Source organism: Anomaloglossus baeobatrachus, chromosome 5, assembly GCF_048569485.1.
Source record: "Anomaloglossus baeobatrachus isolate aAnoBae1 chromosome 5, aAnoBae1.hap1, whole genome shotgun sequence".
NCBI lineage: Eukaryota > Metazoa > Chordata > Amphibia > Anura > Aromobatidae > Anomaloglossus > Anomaloglossus baeobatrachus.
Window position 1 is genome coordinate 205,782,366 of NC_134357.1, and position 22,807 is coordinate 205,805,172.

Here is a 22,807-nt window from a genome sequence, read left to right on the forward strand (position 1 = left end):
TTGTGGTCAGCTCTGCGGTCCGAGATTCGTAAATGGTTGTCTCCACTCAACCTGCAGCCAGGGAAGGCCGTGTGCAACAATGCTGCAAACCTGGGTGCGGCCCTTCACCGGGGCAAGGTGACACACGTGCCTTGTATGGCTCACGTGTTGAACCTTGTTGTCCAGCAATTTTTAACCCACTATCCCGGCCTAGATGGGCTTCTGCACAGGGCATGGTCACTCTCTGCTCACTTCCGCCGTTCAACCGCCGCAGCTGACCGACTTGCATCGCTCCAGAAGTCTTTCGGTCTGCCGGTTCATTGCCTGAAATGCGATTTATCGACATGCTTGAATTCGACTCTCCACATGTTACAGCGACTGTGGCAACATCGCCGAGCCCTGGTGCAATACGTTATGACGTATAGCCTGGGCCAACGAGATGCAGAGGTGGGGCAGATCACGCTGCTGGAGTGGTCTCAGATCAAGGACCTATGCACCCTTCTGCACAGTTTCGACATGGCGACGAATATGTTTAGCGCTATCAATGCCATTATCAGCATGACAATTCCAATCATTTACATGCTGGAGCACACGCTAAACACTATTCGGAGTCAAGGGGTGGGACAAGAGGAAGAGAAGGAAGAACAGGAGGCTTCATATGCGCAAGGGATACCAACATCTACAAGGACCAGACGTTCATCATCACCAAGGCGGCAGGCATGGGACGGTGGGGGAGAGGGATTAACAAGGGTGCATGGTAGCAGCCAAAATGTTAAGGAAGGTGCAGGAGACCATGAAGAAATGGAGGACGAACTCACGATGGACATGGAAGACTCAGCGGATGAGGGAGACCTTGGTCAAATTTCGGTTGAACGAGGTTGGGGGGAGATGTCAGAGGAAGAAAGCACGGTTAACACCTCTACGCCACAAACAGCGAGGACTTGGTCCGCATGGACGCACAAGACACATGAGCGCCTTCTTGCTGCACTACCTACAACATGACCCTCTGATTGTCAAAATTAGAAGTGATGATGACTACTGGGTTGCCACACTATTAGATCCCCCGGTACAAGTCCAAATTTGGTGAAATAATTACAGCCATAGAAAGGGATGCACGTATGCAGGAGTATCAGCTGAAGCTGTCATTCAATCTTAGCTTGGCTTTTCCACCAAACGCCAGTGGTGCACGGAGTGAATCTCCCAGTTGTCACTTGCCAAGCATGGGACTGTCTCGTCATGATCAGTCAAACCGTACCAGCAACACCGTATCTGGTGGTAACAGCAATTTTATGGAATTGTTTCATAATTTATTTAGACCATCCAATGCTAGGCCACAAGAGACAAGAAGTCTGACACATAGTCAACGGCTGGAGAGGATGATACAGGAGTATCTCCAAATGAACATCGATGCCATGACTTTGCAACTGGAGCCTTGCTCATTTTGGGCTTCAAATCTTGATAAATGCCCTGAGCTCGCCACTTACACCTTGGAGATCTTGTCGTGTCCCGCAGCCAGCGTTGTCTCTGAACGTGTCTTCAGTGCTGCTGGTGTGTGCTGACAGATAAGCGCACGCGTCTGTCCAGTGACAATGTGGATCCGCAAGGACTTTACTACCCCTGTGTTATCCTGGAGAGCGTAAAGGCTGGCGTTTTTTTGACAGTGTTTGATGCAAATCAACCTGTCCAGTTTGCAACTGGGGCACAAGTGATGCCACTGAAGTGGTGTCTGTGGGACCCAATTTTTGGTAAGAAATTGAGACTCCGCTTGGAGTCCCCTTGCTGTGTTTTGAAAAACGAGCCAAGATGAACAAGTCATAGTTCAGCAAAGACTTTGCTACCTACCCCGGTATCATCCCGAGGATAGTTAAGGCTGGTGTATCTTTTAATGTGGTTGATGCAAATCTACCTGTGGAGTGTACAACTGGGGCACAAGTGCTGCCACTGAAGGGGTGTCTGTGGGGCCCAATTTTTGGAAAAAAGGGAGACTCCGCTTGGAGTCCCATTGCTGTGTTTTACATGATTTTAGAAGGGCGTGCCATGCCTATATCTGTGTCTCGTCCTCTTTTTCCTCGTCCAGCTGTTTTGTTTTCGCATGAGTATTTCTCCTTGTCACTTTCCTATGTGTTTGTGTTGTCTTGTGAGTTGTCACTTTTTGGACACTTTTGAAGGTGTTTTCTATGTGTTTTTATGTGTTTGTGATTGCTTCCCATTGTTTTCTATGGGGTTCGAGAGGTTCGTCGAACGGCTCGCCGAACCGAACTGGATAGCTGGCTTCGTTCGACGAACCGAACTCGAGCCTCTAGAGGTTGGCTCATCTCTACTATTGAGCTGTTGTGGTAGCAGCTTGACCGTATATTATGCAAAAAGTGCCCATCAAGCCAATCTAACTTGTGGCAGGGCTTCAGGAAGCATGGGGCGAAATATCTCCAGATTACCTCCGCAAATGAACAGCTAGAATGCCAAAAGTCTGCAGAGCTGTAATTGCTGCAAAGAAGCATTCTGTGCCAAAAGCGAAGTGTGAAGGAGAAAATTATTATTTCAAGTAAAAATCCTTATTTCTAACCTCGTCAATGTCTGGATTATATTTTCTATTCATTATGCAACTCATTTAATAAATAAAAGTAGGATTTTTCATGTAAAAGACAAAATTGTCTGGGTGACCGCAACATTTTGAACTGTAGTGTACCTTGTGGCAGAAAAAACGCACTAAAAACCGTATGGTTTTGGTTTAGGGGTTTTTGTTTGTTTTTTTCCCATATTTTTTTTTTTTTTGTTAAATCAATGCCTGGAAAGGCTAAAAATCACAGGAAAACATGCATGAACAATTGACATGATGCAGATTTTTTTCTGCGCTCAAAACAGCAAAAGAGAAGCAACGTGCGCACAGCTTATTGACTTTGCTGGGATATGGATAGACATGCAGATTTGGGCAACAAACTGCACGATTAAACTGCACCAAATCTACAACGACTAACTCAACGTGTGCACACAGCCTTAGAATTTGTTCACACTGGGCGTTTTTGATGTGCTTTTTTCTGCAGCAATTTTTTTTCTCTTGGCAGGAAATAACCTACGGTTTTGCACTTCCTCTTTGAATCGTATTGGTGAAAGACCGCAGGAAAAAGGGCTGAAATAATTGACATGCTCATTCCTTCAAAAACGCAGCAAATACCACGCGGTCTGACATTTCTGTCAGGAAAAAACCCACAGGTGTTTTGTGTGTGCATGAGATTTCTTGAATCTCAGACTTTGCTGGAACTTTGAAGGCAGCGTTTTATTAGCATGGAGTTGCATAAAGCCAAGGCAAAAACCATGCAAAAAAAATGCTGCAAAAAAAATGCTGCAAAAAACGCCCTGTGTGAACATAGCCTTAGTGTTCTCTCTCCACTCCTGACCAGATCAACTAAAGAGGGAAGAGAATGGGGCATTTTACAGCCAGTCTGTCATCATTCACAAGTTACTCCGCTCTTATGCCAGAAATGTACTCTGGTCCCTGACTACAGTAAGGCTATGTGCCCAGAAATTTCTGCAGCGATTTGAACAGCACACGTGCGCTTCAAATCGCTGCCGAAATAGTCCGTAATGAAAAGCCGATTTCATGAGCTCTGGATGCAGCCTCTCCCATAGACAGAGCGGGACCTGCATACAAAGCGCATAAAAAAACAAGTGACATGTTGCTTTTTAGAATGCAGCGCTTCGGCAGGAGCCGAAGCGCTTCGTTCTAATACGCCACGTGGGCATGGATTAAGCACAATCTTCATAGAGTGTGCTGGGGACGCAGGACTCATTCAGTTACGCTGCGGTGCAGAACACAGCGTAGCTGCATGAAAATACTCTACGTGGGCACATAGCCTTATATTTCTGGCAAGGTGCATGCCATTGATAAGCTGCTCACTTTAATGAATTAGGCACATCATACTCCATCATGCCCATCCTTCAGACTTGTGTGCACAGCATCAGTTTTATGGGACCCAGCCATTTGTGGCCATCATTTGCTGAACTATATTGCCTTGGCTGATCACACAGTCCTCAATGTCCATTTCTCGGTGCTTCTTCAAAAGCGCTTAAACAGCACATCTTGAGACCCTGGTCTACTTGGATAGCTTTACCTCGGAGAGACCTTGCTGATGCAGTATAACTACTTTGTCATCTTGTTGCTTTCCATGGTATAGGAGTTGGGACATGAAACTGTCTTCTATTACCTCACCTTTTGTAGAAGAGTTTCGCTTTTCCTCAACCAATTTTTAGGTCTCCTGTTTGTTTCACTTAAAGAAGCCCTTTTATTCTATTAAGTTGTTTTGGTTTTTTTTCATATATATACAGTACAGACCGAAAGTGTTGACACACCTTCTCATTCAAAGAGTTTTCTTTATTCTCATGACTCTGAAAATTGTACATTCACATTGAAGGCATCAAAACTATGAATGAACACATGTGGAATGAAATACTTAACAAAAAAGTGTGAAACAACCGAAAATATGTCTTATATTCTAAGTTCTACAAAGAAGCCACCTTTTGCTTTGATTACTGCTTTGCACTCTCTTGGCATTTTCTTGATGAGCTTTAAGAGGTAGTCACTGGAAATGGTCTTCCAACAGTCTTGTTGTTCCTTTTGCCTTCACTCTGCGGTCCAGCTCACCCTAAACCATCTCGATTGGGTTCAGGTCTGGTGACTGTGTAGGCCAGGTCATCTGGCGTAGCACCCCATCACTCTCCTTCTAAGTCAAATAGCCCTTTCACAGCCTGGAGTTGTTTTTGGGGTCATTGTCCTGTTGAAAAATAAACGATGGTCCAACTAAACACAAACCGGATGGAATAGCATGCCGCTGCAAGATGCTGTGGTAGCCATGCTGGTTCAGTATGCCTTCAATTTTGAATAAATCCAAAACAGTGTCACCAGCAAAGCACCCCCACACCATCACACCTCCTCCTCCATGCTTCACGGTGGGAACCAGGCATGTAGAATCCATCCGTTTACCTTTTCTGCGTCGCACAAATACACGGTGGTTGGATCCAAAGATCTCAAATTTGGGCTCGTCAGACCAAAGCACAGATTTCCACTGGTCTAATGTCCATTCCTTGTGTTCTTTAGCCCAAAAAAGTCTCTTCTGCTTGTTGCCTGTCCTTAGCAGTGGTTTCCTAGCAGCTATTTTACCATGAAGGCCTGCTGCACAAAGTCTTCTCTTAACAGTTGATCTAGAGATGTGTCTGCTACTAGAACTCTGTGTGGCATTGACCTGGTCTTTAATCTGAGCTGCTGTTAACCTGCGATTTCTGAGGCTGGTGACTTGGATAAACTTATCCTCCGCAGCAGAGGTGACTTTTGGTCTTCCTTTCCTGGAGCGGTCCTCATATGAGCCAGTTTGTTTGTAGCGTTTGATGGTTTTTGCCACTGCACTTGGGGACACTTTCAAAGTTTTCCCAATTTTTCGGACTGACTGACCTTCATTTCTTAAAGTAATGATGGCCACTTGTTTTTCTTTACTTAGCTGCTTTTTTCTTGCCATAACACAAATTCTAACAGTCTATTCAGTAGGACTATCAGCTGTGTATCCACAAGACGTCTGCACAACACAACTGATGGTCCCGACCCCATTTAAAAGGCAAGAAATCCCACTTATTAAACCTGACAGGGCACACCTGTGAAGTGAAAACCATTTCCGGTGACTACCTCTTGAAACTCATCAACAGAATGCCAAGAGTGTGCAAAGCAGTAATCAAAGCAAAAGGTGGCTACTTGGAAGAACCTAAAATATAAGACATATTTTCAGTTGTTACTTAACAAAAATGTGTTAATTGCATAGCACATGTGTTAATTCATAGTTTTGATGCCTTCAATGTGAATCTACAATTTTCAGACTCATGAAAATATAGAAAACTCTTTGAATGAGAAGGTGTCCAAACATTTGGTCTGTACTGTATATATAGTATATATATATATATATGTTTGTATGTGATATGGCATGAGAAAAAAATAGCAGATGGATACTGCCTCATAGTTTTATGGTGCGAGTGCAACCTGATGTTTTATCAGATTGTACTTGTCTTTGTGAGCTGCAAGTAGATCTGATGCCTAATGAAAGTCGTTCTGAGCATCGTTCTGATGCTTCATAGCCTTATTGGAAGGCTGGGGCCACATGAGCGTATGGCATGAATGCGAGTGCATCTGATGCAATATGCTAATGACCCTTGACTCCTGCTGTGCTGCGAGTGTAAGCAGAGTGTCATGCGACTTTGATCTGATCCTGCGATCGGATCACAGCTGTGGAGGAAAGGGCGGGTGCTGTGGACGAGAGGGAGGGACTAATCTCCCAATCTCCTCCATTATCAGCTGATGCAATTAACGCACTGAACTCCGGTATGATCCAAGTTCAGTGCGATGTGTCACTTGCACCAATAGACTTATATGGGTGCGAGTGAATACGGATCGGAATCCATCCGCAGTATACTGCGACTGTTTTCTTGGTCCGATTAGGGATGAGCGAATAATCACAGATGGGTATGGTCCCATAGAGTAACATGGGTCTGAGTGGAATGCGATATATATATTATATATATATATATATATATATATATATATATATATATATATATATATATATATAATATATATAATATAATATATATATATAAATATAATATAATATATATATATATATATATATATATATATATATAATTTACATTTTTTTTTTTGCATTTCACTTGGGCCGTTTTACTTGGCCGTCTTACTTCCTAGCCCTAAAAGTCACTTCTGGGTCATAGAGAACACAGTGTGACCCAGAGAGTCTGCAGAGCGGTTGTAACGGAATTGGACATCAGTGAGTGAGCAGAGGTAGGTGAGTTATTAATGCACTCCTACTACATTACATGCACATATAAACACATTTAATGTAAAAAAAAAATAATGGGAGGCTTTTTCAATGACTGTGTCTACATATGAAAATAATGGTCATTGCCTGTTTGGTATCATTTGTTACTCATACATCTGACTAGGCCTACAAATTCCCTGACTTTGTGAAATTATACCTAGAAGAATTGATGAAGTCAGAGGACGTCACACCAAATATTGATGTGATTTACATCTCTGCATTTAATTTGAATTGCGTTAATAGATAGAATTATTCAGAGTTTGTTTTTATTTTTACCGCATTCCTACTCTGCAGCATTTTATCCATACCTGCCCAAACCTTTTGAACAGCACTGTATATTACTTTTTAGTTCATACTTTTTCATGTAAGATTTACCCATATATAGATAGATATATTTTATGTCTTATATTGTCTCTTAATATACAACTGTGTGAATAGTTGCTCATTAACCCTCTCGTTAATTTGTTCTTTGTTAATCCTTATTTTTAGTCATTATTGGGCACACTTACAGGAGTGTCAAAGGTTGATACTGGACAGACGATAAGATTTGGTTTTATGAGTCTTATATCTCAGGTCACGTAAGCTCTGAAGGAGCCCTGTAATAGGCTCACCTGATGGCTGTACTATGGTGACTGACATCATACGGTATATATATATATATACACTAGATTACAAATCTGAAAGACTGAAACAGCTACTGTGCAATTTATATATAATTTAGAAAAAAAGTGGGGTTGTCTGTGCATAGAAAACCTTTCTCATATCTCTGGCACCCACACCAATCAGCTGGTATTAGTGGCACCTGGATGTAAATCTTAAATGGAGCTGAACAGCACAGCTCCGTTCAATGTGTAGTAATTGCTGCTGAGAACTGTAGATCAGGCGCTGTTAATTTGAATAGGAGCAGTCCTTCAGTGGCTGCTACACATTAAAGGGAATTTGTCAGCTGGTTTTTGCTATGTAATCTGAAGTCGGCATGCTGTAAGGGTTAACACCCAGATTTTTAGGGATGCCTCTCATCACACTGTGCACAGTGTTTTTGCTTGTTCAGATTATCATTGCTGGACTAGGTCAGCTAGAGGTCTGCTAGTCCAGCATGCTCCTAATGTGATTAGCCGCACACTGTCTATATAAATTATATATAAGGAGCCTGGTTTGGGTGGGGCAGCTTTCTAAGGTTTGATGCATTTGTGTGGTTGTTTACCTGCAGTGTTTGTTTTTGTTTGAGCAAATTATCATTGCTGGACTAGGTCAGCTAGAGGTCTGCTAGTCCAGCACGCCCCTAATGTGATTAGCGGCACACTGTCTATAGACATTGTATATAAGGAGCCTGGTTTGGGTGGGGCAGCTTTCTCCGCTCTGCTGCATTGCTAAATCTAAAAACTCTAGAACCGCTGCATCCAGTAAACTAAGTGATACATCGTTAGGCTATGTTTGCACGTACCTGCTGAAATTTCTGCAGCGATTTGACAGCACATGTGCTCTTCAAATCCCTGCAGAAACACTACGTAATGGATGCAGTGTTTCAGCAGAATAAATGCTGAATTCATGCGCTATGGCTGCTGTCCCCACCATAGACAGAGTGGGAGCAGCATCCAAAGCGCACAAATTAATTGACATGCTGCATTTTTGTACGCACGGATTTGGGTCAAAATTTTGGCATCCAAATCGCTGCGTTCAAAAAAGCAATGTGCGCACGGATTATGCACAATCTACATAGATTGTGCAGGGGATGTAGGACGCATGCATTTACGCTGCAGTGCTATACGCAGCGTAAATGCATGTAAGTACGCAACGTGCGCACGAGCCCTTAAATTCAGAATCTGTTTGTCTACATCATGCTTCTCTCAGATGAGGTGGCAAAAAGCTGCTGACAGACTCCCTTTAAATACAGCTGTGCAGGGTGTGGCCTGCATGCTGAAGGCAATGGCTGCTTAAGAGGGAAGCTCTGTGCTGTGGCTGTACAAACTGGCTCAAAGCTGCTTCAAATCGCTGAGAACTCTCCTCTGAAACAGTGAGTAATCCCCCCTGCACAGTATGCCAAAGGGTAGACCCCGGAAATCTGCCCCCCGGCCAAGCTTACTGACTTTTATCCCAGGGATAGGGGATCCCCTCTCCTCAGAAGATGTCTGTTGTTGCAGTGTCTCCCTTACACCAGGAAGAGACAGGGTTGGGAAGCAGTGTCACAGGCACTCCTCTCACAGAGGAAAGGCTGCAAGCCATGCTCAGTTCTCTGAAGTCATCACTGCAGGAGGATTTCAGGGATCTTAAGAACATGATTAAAGAAGTTAAGGAGGAAATCAAATCACTGGGGGACGGTACAGACCATGTGGAGTCTAAAATGGCCGAACTTGCTCAGTCACACAATGATCCGATTGATGCTAACACAGCACTAGAGGAGGAGGTGAGAATACTGAAAAACAAGCTTGGGGATCTGGAAGACAGATCCAGAAGGAACAATCTTAAAATTAGGGGCATTCCTGTGTCAGTAGCTGATAAAGAGCTGCCAGATTTCTTTCACAAGTTTCTCCAACTACTGCTCCCAGAACACACAGAAAGAGATCTCATAGTGGATAGAATACATAGAATCCCTAAACCTAAAGGTATCGACCCCACTCTGCCCAGGGACACGCTGGCACGACTGCATTTTTATAAAACAAAGGAAGCAGTGCTCCAGATACTGAGGGATAACCCTATCCTCCCAGATGAATTTAAAGGTGTTCCCGGACCTGTCTGCTGCAACTCTGGCAAAAAGAAGAGAATTTTCCCAGTTCTCCAGAATCCTGAGGGAGCATGACATACACTATAAATGGGGATTCCCGGTGAAACTGATTATCTTCAGGGATTCTAAAACACATGTATGCCAGTCCCCTCCTCAACTGAGCAAACTACTTGAGTCCTGGGGATTACCCCTTACAATGCACTCAGACTCACGCCGGGAGCAGGGGGATGCTCAGAAGAAAAAGATCAATCCTGAGTGGGAACCAGCTTGAGGGAGTCTCGCCAGCCGCAGGCGTGTGTAGCTCTCATGTGACCTGTGATGTCACTTAAGCCCTCTGTTGTTCTCGCCTATGGCGAGCAAGTACTTCCCAGCTGTCCGGTAAGGATGAAGCTGAAGTATTCAAGTTTTTTTGTTTTTGTTGTTTTTTCCCTCCACCCGTGCACCGTCCCTAACTGGTCCTCCTTGCCTGCCTCTGCCTGCCCTATGCCTCTCAGTCGGCCTGCCTGGAAACATCGTCCTTTCTGGGATCCATCATGAGTATTAAGTTTCTGTCTCTCAATGTGAAGGGTCTCAATTCTCCTGCAAAAAGATCCATGCTGTGGAGAGAAGTTATAGCATCCAAATGTGATATAGCATGTATTCAAGAAACTCACCTTCTTACTGATGACAATAAAAGGCTACTACATCCAAGATTTCCACATATGTTCTTTGCAAATGACTCTAAAAAAAAAAAAAGGAGGAGTGGCTTTCCTGATTAAAAACTCTGTGGCTTTCAAAATGATTGATGTAACCTATGGTGCAGACGGGAGATATATTATTCTAAAGTGCCTCCTGAATGGGCTTTTGTATACCTTGGCATCGATTTACGCTCCAAACTCATCTCAACTAACATTTGCCCGGAAATTTTTCCAGATGTTTAGGAGCACCGCACAGGGGTCAGAGATAATCTGCGGGGACTTTAACACTCCAGTTCTTCGATCTATGGACTGCTCGGCGGGGTCCGCTAAGTCAGGAAAGGAACTGAAACAGTTGGTCGCAGAGTTTCATCTACATGACATATGGAGATACCTTCATGCATCGGAAAGGGACTATACTTTCTTTTCCCCAAGGCATCGGTCGTACAGCAGGATCGACTTCTTCCTGACGGATAGTAAGACTGTTCACAAGTGTACGGGTGCTGAAGTGGGTCTGATAACATGGTCGGATCATGCTCCGATAACTTTGGTTGTACAGGACTCTACTAGTGGATTTATGGTGCCTCAGTGGAGACTTAATACTAGTTTACTGAACCAAAAGAACGTTCAGGAGGAGGTTGTGGCAGGCCTGTTGGAATACTTTGGACATGACAATGGGGAGGTCTCTGACGAGACCTTATGGGCTGCACACAAATCAGTTATTAGAGGGCAGTTTTTAAAAACTGCATCATTCTTGAAAAAGCAAAGAGAAGCAGAAATTAAAGAAATTATAGCCCATATTCAACACTTAGAAACTATTAACAAGGCCTCCCCGTCGTCTACACTGTCCAAGGAAATTCTTACTTGCAGGTTTCAACTGCGATCCCTCCTGTTGTATAGATATGAACATAATCTTAAAAAGAGTAAATCAACTTTTTATGCGATGGGGGATAGAGCCAGCACCTTACTAGCTAGAAGAACAAAAAAACGGGAAATTAAATCTAAAATTGAATTTTTGAAGGGCCCCGACGGATCACTTATAAGGCACCCTAATGGGATAGCAGACGCCTTTGCCAAGTATTATGCTGCCCTGTACAATTTAAGGGATGACCCGCAAACCCCTCAGCCAACACCGGAAAAAATTCAGGAGTTTTTGGACGGTCTGGAATTGCCTCGGGTCTCAGACCGGCAATTAGAATCTTTAAATCTTCCCTTTACTATACAGGAAATTTTGGACACCATTAGAGCTTCTAAACGAAACTCAGCCCCAGGCCCGGATGGGCTTCCCTATGAATATTATCAGCAATTTGCCTCTATTCTAGCCCCTTTTTTACTAAAGACCTTTAATTTGTGGCAAATGGCCGGGACTATTTCCTCAGAGAACCTAGAAGCAGTTATCACTACAATACCCAAACCGGGGAAAACGGCAGATACCCCTGGGAATTTCAGACCAATTTCATTGCTCAACTGTGATTTAAAAATTTGCTCAAAAATGGTATCCACCAGACTCCATAAAATAATCCCCTCCTTGGTAGCCCCGGATCAGGTGGGTTTTGTGGCGGGCAGGCAATCCAAAGATGGCACCAGGCGGATGCTGGATTTAATTGGGGTGATGGAGAAGTCGGGTGTCCCTGGTGTATTCTTGTCACTCGACGCCGAAAAGGCCTTTGATAGGGTGCACTGGGGATATCTGGAAAGAGTGCTTATGAAATTTGGTTTTGAAGGAAGAATTAAGTCATCTGTTTTGGCCTTGTACTCTCACCCAAATGCTTCAGTTCTAGCCTCGGGTTTTCGCTCATTAAAATTTTCTATAACCAATGGCACCCGCCAGGGGTGCCCGCTGTCCCCTATTGTTTTTGCTCTGGTGGTGGAACCTCTGGCGGAGGCAATTAGGGTGAACCCGAACATAACTGGTATAAGGGTAGGGGAGCATGAACATAAATTGGGTCTATATGCGGATGATGTAATAATATCATGTACTAACCTTGAATATTCCTTTCCAGCAGTGATGTCCACCCTGTCGACCTTTTCTGAGGTGTCTTATTACAAATTGAATGCCACTAAGTCCTTAGTACTACCATTTAATGTACCCGCAAGGTCCAGAAGGATTTTGGAGGCAGCTTTTCCTTTCCAGTGGTGCGAAGACAGTATCCCTTATCTAGGTATCCGTTTGACACCAACCCATTCCCTCATCAGATCCAATCTCGATCACCTACTCAAAAACTTGGGTCAGGCTCTAGGCAGGTATGAGAAGTTGTCGCTATCTTGGATGGCGAGAATTCAATCCTTTAAGATGACGTTCCTTCCTAAGCTGCTGTATATGTTTAGGTGTCTCCCTCTTAAAATTCCATATAGATATTTGATAAAACTGCAGTCGATGACCAATAAGTTTATTTGGGGTAATAAAAGAGCTAGAGTTGCTAGTAAGATTATGCATCTGCCATATGGAATGGGAGGTCTGGGTACGCCTAATGTGATGGCCTATTATAAAGCTTCTCTTATAGAATCACTCAAAGAATGATGGAACACGGAGAGCTCCCATAGGTGGGTTCAACTTCAGAACTCTCTGACAGACCAGGGTTCAACGAGGAAACTGATGGAGGTGGAATATCTAAAACGTACTAGGTCCACCCTGTGTCTCCCTACTATGACAGCATCGATAGCCATATGGCGCAGTGAGATGATCCCTAAGATCCAGGTCCCGCTGTCAGAAATTTCGCTCAGAGCAATAGAATCCCACATTCCATATACAAATTTGAGTAGATGGGAAGCAGCGGGTTTTGGAGTTTTGGCAGACTTTTACGATGGTGCAGAGATTAGGCCCTTCAACGATATACTTCGGGAGCACCCCTCCCTAAAGGGGTGTTTTTATCAACACCTGCAGATTCGCCATTTTCTAAGCACAAAATTCCCCCCGGGATCAAACCCGACCTTACCCACTGTTAAGGCACTATTGTTTAAAAAACTAATGAGGCAACCGGGAATCTCTTTAACCTACAAATGGTTGAACAACCCCTCTGACGAGCAAAAGCTCCCATACATGACTAAATGGGAATCAGATTTAGGCATTAACACCTCCCCCTCGGCGTGGCATACTGCGACGCAGTGGGTGCAAAGATCCTCAAAATGCATTAACCATTTGGAACAGCTGAAAAAGGTGCATCTACGTTGGTACCATACGCCGGCAAAATTGGTGCATTACATTCCCAACTACTCACCGCTCTGTTGGAAGGGCTGCCTCCAGAGGGGATCACTGGGACACTGTTGGTGGCACTGTCCGAGGGTCCAACCTTTTTGGATAGCAGTTTTCAGACTCATTAGTGAAATAACAGGTGTGCACACCAACCCCAACCCAGGGCTGGCAGTTCTGAATTTGGGCATAGACTCGTACCCGCAGAATTTTAGGGGACTGATTGTGCAAATTCTAATAGCTGCCAGACAGTGTCTGAGCCATTCGTGGAAGGCCACTGAAGCTTCCTCTGGAGCCGAGTTATATAGTAGGATCGACCAACAATGCCAATATGACTACTGCCTTGCCCACTCCCTAAAACAAAAAACTAGAATTCTTACAATATGGGAACCCTGGCTGTCATCCAGCCATGCAACACCTATTACACGACTATTCCCCGGGCAAAGAGCACCTAGTTGAGATAGAGCCGATGGAATTATAGCCCTGGCTCGGCTAGCCAGGGGGCTAAAGCATTGAGACCCTGACTGAGGCAGCAGTTTATGAGAGGAATCTAGGAGGAGTTGATGGCCCCGGCTGGTGGACTGGGGTTGGTAATGCAGGCAGGCATCTAACCCTGTACCCCTACTAACCCCCCCCCCCACTTCCCCCCCCAACCCTACCTTCTTCCCCTCCCCCTTTGTTCTTGTTCCCCCTTACTTGAATGAAGTCCCCATCTTTCCTCCCCTCTCCTCCCTCCCCATGTTGTTGTGTGGTTAAAGTGTAAGGCAGAGGAATTGTAACTGGATTGTCTCGGAGTATATTAATGTATGGAGCCCTCATGTGCGGGCAGTTGACAATTGTTCTCTTAAATTACCATGTATGATTTTGTATCTGCCGTGTTTTCAATAAAAACTAATTGGATTAAAAAAAAATAAAAAAAAATACAGCTGTGCTGTTTAGTTCTGTGTAATGTTTACATCCAACTGCTGCCAGAGCTATTAACAGCTGATCTGTGGGTATGCCAGTGGCCAAACGTCCACCTATCTGATTTTAATAACTTATCCTAACATCCCCGGTACTTTATGCTTGGACAACCCAAGGAAATTTGTCACCAGGTTTTTGCCACCTAATCTGAGAGCAGCATAACGTAGGGGTAGACACCCTGATTCCGGCTTGGTTTCACTTACTGGGCTGCTTTAGTGTAGTTTTGATAAAATCACAGTTTAATCAGCAGTAATTATCATTAGAGGACTGCTGGTGTGCTGCCAGGTAGTCCAGCGTATTCATGAGTTCTGTATAACTGCTAGATGTGCAGCAGAGAAAACATTGATTTTATCAAAATGACAGCAAACGGCTCAGTAAGTGACACATCGCTGGAATCAGGGTCTCTGTCTCCACATTATGGTGCTCTAATGAGGTTAGCAAAAACCTAGTGACATGTTCCCTAAAATGTTTATTACTTTTTTTGTAATAGATTTGGTGGAGTAGAAACATGGCTTTTCTGTTCAGTAGAAATGTGCCATTTGATAGCCATGAACAGTTGAGAAAATGTAAGGCTATATGCTCACGCTGCCTATTTTTCTCATGTTTTTGTTGTGTTTTTTTTCTGCAGTTTTGTTGTCAGAACTTTCTCACTTTTGACTTCCCAGCAAAGTCTATGAGACGTCAGATTTGCAGTGCACACGTTGCAGTTTGTCAGCAGTTTGTTTTTTGTTTTTTTAAGCTAGTTTCACACTACGTCTTTTTAACATCCGTTGAAAACGTTTTTTTAGCAAAAGTACGGATCCTGCTTTTACAGCAAATAACGTATGCAAACGCATATGTTATTTTGCAGGATCCTGCACTGGATGTTTAGGGGCGGGCATTGGAGTCATGTGATCGGGAGTGAGGGGAGCTAGACTGGGAGGAGGCTTCTGACAGCTGCAGACGCTGGTAACCAAGGTAAACATCGGCCTTGGATACCCGATATTTATCTTGGTTACGAGCGTCTGCAGCTGCTAGGAGCAGGGCTGCCTGCACGCGTAACCAACGTAAACATCGGGTAACTAAGAGAAGTGGTTACGCGATATTTACCTTGGTTCCGAGTGTCCGCAGCTCTCAGGTGGGGGAGAGGGAGGGAGGGAGGAAGGGGGAAAGACATAGATAGAGAGAGAGAGGGTGAGGGAGGGAGTAGAGAGATAGACAGATCACGCGAGACTGGTTCTGGGCATGCTCAGTACTTTCTGGGCATGCTCAGTACAAAAGCAGGATCCTGTCTATCAGCACGCCAGCGTTCACCTGCGTTTGCGTGCGTTATAGTCAGGATCCAGCAATTTGCAGTATTTGGACGGAGCTCAAAAACGCTACAAGTAGCGTTTTTGAAACATGTTAAAAAACTGCAAGTCACTGGATCCTCACTATAACGCACGCAAACGCAGGTGAACGGATGTTAACGCGAGTCCATTGCAAATGCATTGAAATGAAAACGTATTTGCACTGGATCCGCTTGTCCGCTAAAATAACGTTAAGGACGGATGTTAAAAAGACGTAGTGTGAAACCAGCCTTACAAAACTTTGTGACAAAAAAGAAGCAGCATGTTCATTCTTTCTTGCGTTTTTGTCAATATTTGTCACCCATTGAAATCAATGAGGGCATGAAAAATGCAAGGAAAAACACATGCTATCAAATTGTTTGCGTTTTGCATACGTTTTACCCGCGGTTTTGTCAATAAAAACGCAGCTCACCAACTTAGTTCCAGACTGACAAAATCAATGCTGGAGCGATTTTGGCATGTTTTTCTTTCTTTCTTTCTTTCTTTCTTTCTTTCTTTCTCATTCTCTCCTCTCTCGCTCTCTCCTCTCTCGCTCTCTCGTCTCTCGCTCTCTCCTCTCTCTTCTCTCTTTCTGTCTCTCTCTTTCTCTCCCCTCCCTCTTCTATCTCCCTCTCTATATCGCTCTCTTTATCTCTCTCTTTCTCTCTGTGTGTGTGTGTGTGTATTATGTGTGTGTGTATATATATATATATATATATATATATATATATATATATATATATATATATATATATATATATATATAATCTATATCGCTCTCGCTCTCCCCTCGGTGGCGCGATCAGCGGGACACCGCTCAGGTGATTTGCTGTCACAGCTGGAGGACTCAAGCTGTGAGCAGAAATCACCTGAGTGACGTCACAACTTATCGCACGGTTCACTTCAGTTGCAGAATGGACAGTGGGCAGTCTTGTTCTATGACGCTCGCTGTGAGCTTCAGATCTGTGGGAGTGCTGCAAGTGTCGTGGGACCTCGTGTGGATTACGTCCAACGTGGAGGTGTTTGGGGGGTTAATAAAGTGGTGAAAGAGGGGGGCTTATTTGCCTTTTATTCCAAATTAAGCATTATTTCGGTGTTTGTGTTTATTTTCACTTACAGATTAATGATGGGGGGGGTCTCATAGATGCTGCCATCACTAATCTAGGACTTAGTGGCAGCTGTGAGCTGTTATTAACTCCTTATTATTGCGACCACAATAGGGCAATGGGAAAAGCTGGGTCCAGCTCCAGAATTGGCGCATCTTATGGATGCGCCACTTCTGGGGCGCCTGTGGGCTGCTATTGTTAAGTTGGAAAGGGCAAAATAACCATGGCCCTTCCCACCCTAATAATATAAGCCCCCAGTTGTCTGCTGTACCTCGGCTGGTTTTAGAAAAATGGGGGAACGGCACGTCAATGATTTATTTCATGAAAATAAAAAAATACGTGGGGTTCCCCCCCCATTTTTCATATCCAGCGCAGGAACAGCAGCAGCTGCAATCCTCAGCTGTACGTTGGCTGGTTATGAAAAATTGAGGTGATCCCATGTTGTTGTTGTTTTGGTTTTTTTTTATCTATCTCAGAAGGAAATTCCTTTTTTTTTTTTTTCTTCAATGTGCTTTATTGCATTGAATGCATTAAAACACATGTAGCAACCCGCACGTGGCAATAGTGCGAACAATACAGCGGTAAAACCGCCGCAAACCGCATGCGGTTTGCCGCGGTTTTTTACCGCGGGTGCGGTAATCTTTCAGACCCTGCGGAATTTTCTTAAGAAAATTGTGTTTTCCAGTGCGCACAGGGCCTTAGGGGAGGACAAGGATCCGTCGCGATAGATCAAAGATAAGACTACAAATCGCAAATCTGCTATTTGTAATCAAAAAGCTTCCATCTTCCCCAAAAAAGCCTTTGTCAGCAGCTTACAGAAAAAAACAGCCCTCCCTTAAGGAAGAAGAGCGTCAGGTATACAATCTTTCCCTAGCTTCCTTTTAATTCTTTATTGTGATTGTTGTGTGCTATAAACAGCAAAAAAGAGGAAGCACGATCTTGGGGATAGTTGAGATACTGAAGCAGGGGTATCCGTCCCTGAGGAATAGCTAGGAGAAGAGGAGCTTAACCCAAATAACAGTTTAGACCAAGATGATAAAAAACTCTATTTTTCATGAGAAGACACTGAGGAGCTATTATCAGCAGATATAATGAGAGTAGAAGAGGAAAAAGCAACCCATACAATCCAGGATGAAATGTTCAGAGTTTTGAGATCAAAAAGGAAGATGGTGTTTCCTATTCATAATAATGTACAGAAATTCTGGAAAAATGGGAGATCCCAGAGAAATGTCTAAACATCCCAGGAGAATTGAAGGATAGATTCCCATTAGATGAGGTTGTAGCCAAATTAGATTCCTAAGGCTAGTTTCACACTTGCGCTATTTTGACGCAAACGGAATCCGTCAGTAATGTAGTACAGTTCATTTATTTACAGTGGAAGCGCGTTACTATGGTGCATGAGTGTGTCATGCAGTACCCGCTTGTGTCCACACGATGTCGCGCTTCCACTGTAAATAAATGAACTGTACTACATTACTGACGGATTCCGTTTGCATCAAAATAGCGCAAGTGTGAGTGAGCCCTAAAGGAGATATCCAGGTGACGTACGTAGCAAAGAAAACTATGTTGCCATTTTGAAGATTCCTCTCAGCTCAAGAACCTGCTGGAGCGAAATATGGATAGTTTGCCATTGTATGTAAGGCGCTGTGGAATTATTAGCGCTATATAAATGAATAAATATTATTATATTATTTATTGAGGAAGTCTTGGGAGATATCTGCGGCTTCTCTGAAAACGAATGATGTTTCCACCTGTATAACAAGAGCCATGTTTCGTTGGTTGCAGCAACTGGAAGATCATATCAGTGGTAGCACTCTTAGAGAACATCTGTTGGCCTCATTGCCTCTCCTTCAAAAGGCGACTGGATTCCTAGTGGATAATTCAGCAGACTCGTTGAGGATAGCAGCAAGATCTTCAGTTTTATCAAATACCACAAGGTGAGCTCTCTAGTTGAATATGTGGAGCCGAGATATTTTAATGTTTTAAGATTTTATTGGTTTTCATGAACAACATAACACTTTACACCATGTCGTTAGCTTATATGGCAACTTGAAAATAAAAGGACTATAAAGTCTAGCCGTACAATAGGTTCATCTTTTATACCATAAACTTAACATAAAAAAGGAGAACATCTGAGAAGAAAAGTACCAAAGAGTGAGAAGAGAAAAAAGAAGAAAGAGCAGAGAGGGAGAAACCATGGGAGCACCACTCACCAGTCATGTTCATAAGGAAAGGCAGAGCTTCTCTTTCAGAAATGGGGCCATGTCATAGGTTCGCATCAGACCCCGACAGATAGGACTCCCAATACAACCATTTGATAGTCACAGACTCCACCACCCTCCGCGATTGGGCCATAATCCTGTCCATCCAATAGACCATGTTCACTTCGGCAATCCACTCCTCCACAGTTGGAACATCCGCAGTTTTCCAGTGGCGAGGAATAACTGTTTTCGCTGCCTGAAGGAGGTGCCGTAGCACAGATTTTTTTGTACGTTTTTTGGTACATTGGAAAGTTGTAAAGCAAAACCGCCTCAGGGCGTTTGGGCACTACAACCCCCGAGACCTCCCGGACCACCTCCAAGACCCCATCCCAAAAAGTCGTCAGGGCAACACACGGCCGCCATATATGAGCCATGGAGCCTCCCTGAGCCCCACACCGCCAACAAGTATCCGGGATCTCTGGGCACCATCTATGGAGAAGGGAAGGTACCCTTTACCATCTCGAGATCATTTTATAACTAGTCTCCTGAGACTTAGTAGCAGTTATTGATTTATGTGACAAATGAAAGCAGCGTTCCCATTGTTCTTTAGAGAACGTTTGGTTGAGTTCCCCTTTCCATGCTCCACAGAAGGGGGGGAGGGAGTCCAAACCCTTGGGGACCAGCTTTTGTATATACCTGAGATAGTGTGGGTAGGGGCCATTGTCGCTGTGCACATAGTTTCAAAAGGGGATGAGAGAATGAGAACTCATTGCGTAAGGGATGAGATAAAGTGTTGGAGCTGTGCGTATTCAAAATTATGGCATAGTTTCAGGGGGTTTTCCCCCAGGATCATGGATAACTGGAGAATAGTTCCTTGTGAGGCTACATGCAGCAGACGAAGAGGCGTCCTCTTGTAACCGTCTAAGAAACGGGTAGCGGAAGCACCCGGAGGGAATCCTGAACTATCCGTCACCGGTGGTCCCCATCTCCGAATCAGGCCGCATCTCCCTCCCGGAGCATGTATTGTGCGTAGCGTCTGCCCAACGCTTTACCCCACCGAGAGCTTGCGGCGGTTGAGAAGGGGCCAGGTCTATTTGAGGGTTGACACCGAAAGAGAGCAAATGTCATGGGCCATACGCACCCACAGTTTAGGCCTCTCACCATGCACTAAGTCATGAACCCGTGCATGGGCCGCCTCTAAGTGATACCGTCAGCAGACTGGAAGCCCCAAGCCACCCGCGTCCTTCGGTTGGGTCAAAACACTGCCTCGTATTCTAGGCCGACCCTTGGACCATATAAATTGAATAAATAATTTTTGGAGCTTGTGCCAGTAGGACGCGGGGATGTGAACGGGCACCGTCTGCAAAAGGTATAACAATCTGGGCAGGACCTTCATTTTAAGGGTGCCAACCCTTCCAAACCAAGACATAGTCCCCTGATGCCACGCATCCAGATCCTTTTCCAATTTAAGAAGGAATGGTTGGAAGTTAAGTAGAAACAGTCTGGACAGGTCAGATGGAATGGTGATGCTCAGGTACCCAATGCTATTACTTGAAGGGATAGTGAAGTTTTATGAGGAAACTAAATTTTGTGGAAGGGAAATGTTCAGAGCCTCTGATTTATCTAGGTTTATTAGGAAGTTGGACCACCTGCCAAAGCTTTCCAACTCTGACATCAAAGACGGGAGCGCCACAAGCTGGTTGGTAAGGTATACTAAGAGATCGTCGGCAAAAGACGAATATTTGTATTCCTGATTTGCTATCCTAATCCCGCAAATGTCCGAGTTGCCTCGCAGGACAGCCATAAGGTGCTCCATCACCAAAATGTAGAGTAGCGGGGATAGGGGGCATCCCTGCCTTGTCCCATTATGAATGGCGACAGGAGCAGATAGAGTGCCGTTAATCTTTATACGCACCGACGGAGAACGATACAAAGCCAGTATCTTAGCCGTAAAGTTGGGGCCCAATGCAAGGTGTTTCAAAGTTTGAGAGACAGATTCCCAAGATATCCTATCGAAAGCCTTCTCAGCATCTAATGACAGGATTATCAATGGGGTCCCCCGGGCCTGAGTGTATTGAATAATATCCAGGGTCTTGAGGGTATTATCCCTAGTCTCTCGTCCCGAAACAAATCCCACCTGGTCCAGGTGGATCAAGTCCGGAAGGAGAGGATTTAATCTGATGGCGATGAATTTTGCATAATACTTAATGTCTACATTAAGCAAAGAAATCTGTCTATAGCTCCTGCATATGTTCGGGTCCTTTCCTGCTTTGGGGATAACCGTAATATGCGCAGATGTAGAGTCCACTGGAAAATAGGTGGTCTCAGAGATCGAATTGAAAGATTCCAGCATCTGGAGAGCAAGTATAGCCGAGAAAGATTTATAAAACTTTTGTTGTTAGTCCATCTGGGCCTGGGCTCTTATTGCCAGGTGCATCCTCAATCACCTGCAAAAGCTCAAGTGCAAATGGGGCTTCAAGGCTTTCAATTATGGCGCTATTCAATTTTTTGAAGGGGGAAGAGGGGGCTAGATGTGACATCGGAGGGCATCTCAGAGGGGGGCAGATAGTACAGCTTAAAATAGTATTTATGAAAGGCATCTGAGATCTCAGGTGTAACATGCATCAGCCTGTCCGAGGAATCCTTAATGCAAGGGACCAGGGCTGTTGACCTTTTGGCTCGCAATGTATTAGCTAGCATTCTACCCGGTTTTCCGACGAATTCGTAAAACCTGCTCCTACCCAACTGAATGTGTCTATATGAGGAGTCCAATAATTTTTTTAACCTCCAGCCTAGCTTTCAGTGACGACTGAAGTGTAGAGGCCGCCAATGCATGTTTATGAAGCAGTTCTAGGGTTGTGACTCTCTGGAGAGATTCCTTAATAGCTTGGGCCCTGTCTTTTTTAATGCGGGTACCATGTTTGATGAGAGTCCCACGAAGGACGCATTTCAAAGCTTCCCATTTAAATACCGGCGCTGTGGTATCTGATGCGTGGCCCGCAACAAAATTTGAGATAGAGGTACAAACATCTGAGATACAGCTCTCGTCTAGTAGCAGAGACTCATTAAGTCGCCAGGATCCCATCTTCCTCGTCATGGTGGGAACGTGTATGGAACAAAACACTGGGGCGTGATCCGACCATAGGATGTTACCAATCCCCATATAGGAGAGCCAAGATAAATCACTATGCTGAACCAGGACATAATCCAGACGACTGTATGAGTCCTGCGAGTGTGAATAAAACCTGTAATCCCTATCTGAGGGATGCTGTATGCACCAAGCGTCATACAGTTGAAGTTGTAATAGAGATTTCTTCACCCGCTTAATTAGCGCGTATGAAAGGCTTGATATACCTCTGGAATAATCCATGGCTGGGTCTAGCGTTATGTTTAGGTCCCCACACAGGATTACTGAGCCTTTGATTAAAGGGAGGGCCGTGCATACCAACTCGGCGACAAAGCAGTCCTGATTCTGGTTGGGTGCATATGCATTAATGATTGTAAAATCGTGGCCTCTTAAAGACCACAATAGCACAGTATAGCGTGCTTCATCATCTATTTTGAGGTCCAGGAATTGATAAGGGAGGGATCTATGCAAGGCTATCGCCACCTCCTTTGAACGTGTCTCCGAATTGTTGGCAAAAAGCCATGTAGTGTAGTTTTTGTTTTTAATCTTTGGGGTGTGGTTAGTTTTAAACTGTGTCTCCTGAAGGCAAATGAGGTGTATCTTACGCTTATGAAGGTGGTAAAGGATCTGAGCTCTTTTCTCCAGGGTGTCGAAGCCCTTCACATT

General features: G+C 44.3%; 1 protein-coding gene across 4 annotated transcripts in view; it reads left to right on the top strand.

Annotated features, from left to right (window-relative positions):
* AP3M1 (adaptor related protein complex 3 subunit mu 1) overlaps positions 1–22,807 on the top strand; it is a 215,644-nt gene that overhangs the window by 52,926 nt on the left and 139,911 nt on the right. For 2 of the 4 annotated variants that reach the window (XM_075347322.1, XM_075347325.1), the window contains exon 2: positions 18,599–18,750. The exons of 1 other annotated variant lie outside the window; for it this stretch is intronic. The gene's annotated coding sequence lies outside the window, so the exon portion shown is untranslated. Of the gene's footprint in view, positions 1–8,847; positions 8,866–18,598; positions 18,751–22,807 lie in introns of those variants that run through there. One more of the 4 variants, XM_075347323.1, reaches the window with a different exon arrangement.